Below are 3,714 nucleotides of genomic sequence, written 5' to 3'. Positions count from 1 at the left end.
AAGGGAAATTTTCAATTTATCACATCCAAAGAAATGTTATACACTTGTGTGTCTCCAACTTAGTGATAACAGTTTTTGGCTGAAAGATTACAATATGTTTGTCTCTGTAGTGTATGAATGTCATAAATGAAGGTTATTCCTTCCTTATTACATAACAGTGGCTTTCAGACAAGTCGTGTCTTGAAGTGGTTTTTATCTTCACCCCAACTTTCTGCCTTTCTTCTTCTGAAGGTAAACAAACTTAAAAATGCTGCACAAACAGACTTTGGAATGTAATTTTACATGTGGGTGTGAAATCTCCAAAAGCAAAACGCTGCATTTTCAGAATGTCGTAGAGAAAAAAAAAAAAAAGCCTGTCAACATTCCACTGGGTGAAAAGTTTCCCCCAGACGAGGAATAATAATAGTATGAGTAACTACAAGGTACATTCACATGGATAACAGGGTCAAGACAACTGGATGGATCTACACACAAAAAGAGAGCCTGGGGTTTCATCGTGGATGTTCTGCTGTTCCCTGAAGAGCCTTCAGAGGATTGTCTGTGTCTTGGATGTCTTTAGGAGGATGGGAGGCGTTTTAGTCGACACTTCGGTGGTTTGAACTTCGATTCGGCCTTCTGAACCCCTGTGACAGACAAGATTTTTCCCGGAGCACATTTCAAATGGAGCCTTTTGAAAGTTAGACCCAATAACCGTCTAAAGAATCAGTTTGCGGGTAATACAGCCACATCTGTGGCTATTGATAGCACCTTGCCAAGTCATATTCGAGCTAACAGCAGCTCTTAGAGCTCTTAGTCACAGTCAGGTAAGCACACAGCTGTGTATCGAACGTGGCGAAAATAACACATTAACCATGAAGTCACTGCAGACCCCCGAGGCCCTCGATCAATAAACAGGTCTCACCCTGTGCAGCAAAGGCCATTATGGTTCCTGCAGAGGGAGAATAAGAGCTTGGGAGAAAAGGAAGCAATTCAGCGCACTTATTGTCGCTGCAAATCCACAGACTCGACCTGTAATCAAATTCTACAAGTTTAGAGTAAAGTGTTTCTATATTCAATAAGAAATTTTTTTTTAAATGATTGACATATTGGTATTTATATATATTTCCCCCTCATCATGAAGCTTGCCATAATTACACACTGATTCCGTTGCTATGATTGAGGTCATAGAGCACGGTGTCGTTTTAGGATTGAACAAATCTTCTGATATGGCGCATGGTGATGATGTCTTAAGTACATCCAGTCCAGGATCTAATCTTCAAGGACTGTGGCAAATCGCTCCAGAAAATTGTTGTCATTTGGACAACATGCTTGACATATACAATGTATGGCCAAAAGTTTGTGCACCCCTGACTATTACACCCATTTGTGCTTCTTAAGCATTACATTCCAAATAGTAATAATGATAGCAAGCTCTTATATTGTCCCTATGAATTAATAAATATGTGTATATAGATTGTAGGTTAGCGGGTAAAACATTTGCTGTTGGACATTGTCCACTGGATTGGAAGATCACAAGTTCAAGTGCCACTGCTGGGCCCTTTCTCCTTGTCTCATTACTTCTTTTTGGGAGTTTAGTGCAGTGGGTAAGGCAATGGACTCTAGAGTGGCAGCTTACAAGTTCAAATCCCAGCACCACAACACCAAACTGCTGTTGCTGGGTCCCTAAACAAGGCTCCTAACCCCACAATGCTCATTTTAAGTTGCTCTGTATAAAGGTTTCTTCCTAAATGTAATATTTAAGCCCTAACATCATCTTTTACATTCTGAGTGGAATTCAAAGAAGCGAAGAGTTTCTCTTAGAATACTTAAAAACTGGACACAGTTTTTGAACTAAATATAATTCCTCACCTTTAGAAAAAAAACAAAAACAACAACAACTGGAAGTGTATGTAGTTATGCAGATATAGTGGATAAGAAACTGGCCACTCTCAGTATATTAGCATATAAATTGTACCATAGGATTCTCAAAGTCACAACCTGCAGCACTTTCGCATCTTACAGTTTAATGTCCAACACAGTTTGTTATCTAATGAGTCAGATGGGACTGGACATGGCATTCAGACTGGACATGGCATTCAGACTGGACATGGCATTCAGACGGGACATGGCATTTCTGGACCACAAAATAATATCAATTGTGCAATGTTTGGAAGATCTTTTGATTTTTTTTATGGGTCGCCTGGATCATGAGAGGTGAATCGTGCTGCTTTCGGTGTTGTTGTGCTACAGACTGGGGAAGCTAAAGACCTTTCCTTTTTTATTTCAGCGAATTTCATCAGGCAGGGCAGCAGACGGTCTTCGGAGAGGTCTCGTGCGTGAACACATTCTTGACTTTGATCATAGGAAATTGGTGAAGAGTTTGGCAAAGGAAGTGCATTTTAGAGCAGTAGCTCAGGGACAAGAAGCTCTACTTTCCTTAATGCTAGTTTCTAAACGAAGGAGACACAATCCTTGTACATTGAGAAACATGACTCTCATTATATTTTTTTCCCCTGCTGCTTGTTCAGATTTCTGTCATTTAAGCCTTGAATTTGTTGACGATTTAAACGGTCAGTGTGTAGGTAGAACAAATTGATATGTGATCTCTTTATTGCATTTACTGCAATTTTTTATTTATTTTTTTTATTACCAGGCACAACATCCAAATATAAAAAAAGAGCATCAAACTAATTGAAAACCAATATAAAATAAATTGCTAAGGATATAGAAAAGAGTTACATAATTATAATGTAACCATGCATAAAACATTTTGTGAACTATCTAACAGAAAGAATAATGGCCTTTTTTTTCACTTGCTCTGACCCTCTTTTTATATCAATGAGGTTTAAACAGGAGCTTTTTCACCACAGGTATTTTAGTAGTGCCCGCAATTACAGTGAAAGTGACTTCATCGTTAATGCAATAAATTCAATGTAAGGTCCTCACTCACTCACTCACTCACTCACTCACTCACTCACTCACTCTCTCACTCACTCACTCACTCACTCACTCACTCACTCACTCACTTCAAAAGAACCGTAGAATTAACTCGATCTTGTATAAAATTACAAACACTGTTGATTGTTCATACTAATGATTGGCTTTGGGTATAAATTTATAGCTTCCAACTGTTCTACATTGTCCTAATTCACCACAGCTCTTATAGAGTTCTAGTTAATAAAAAATTCTGGGGGTTTCTAGTTTATTGGATGATTCTGTTTAAATCTATTCCATTGGAGCAACCATGTGATGAGGAGGAACTAAAGGACAACAAAGGAGGACGAACTGTTGGAGGAACAGGAGGAGGAATAAAAGGAGCAACAGGAGGAAAAACTTGAGAAGTATAGTAGGAGTAACAGGAAGAGGAATAGGAGGAGAAACTGGAGGAGGAACAGGAAGAGAAGGAATAGGAGGAGGAAGAACTGGAACTGGTGGTACAGTGCAGACATAAAGTGTGGAGGTAAAATGCAGAGGTGCAGAGCAGTGGAAAATTGAAGTTCATTTGAGGTTGTTTGAGGTTTTATTATATTGGAGTGACTATGGGTTTTAAGTTTATTCAAGCTGAAGAACATTGGAGCTGTTTTGAGGGGTTCTAGTTCATTGGGGTAACTGTGGGGTTCTAGTTTATTCAAACTGAAGATCAATGGAGTTTTTGTTGAGGTTCTAATTCAATTCAAGTGATCATTGTGGTTTTAATTTATTCATGTTAAAGTACATTGAAGATTTTTTTGTGGT

The sequence above is a fragment of the Silurus aristotelis genome, assembly GCF_946808225.1.
Source record: "Silurus aristotelis genome assembly, chromosome: 14".
Lineage (NCBI taxonomy): Eukaryota > Metazoa > Chordata > Actinopteri > Siluriformes > Siluridae > Silurus > Silurus aristotelis.
This window is presented reverse-complemented; position numbering follows the sequence as displayed.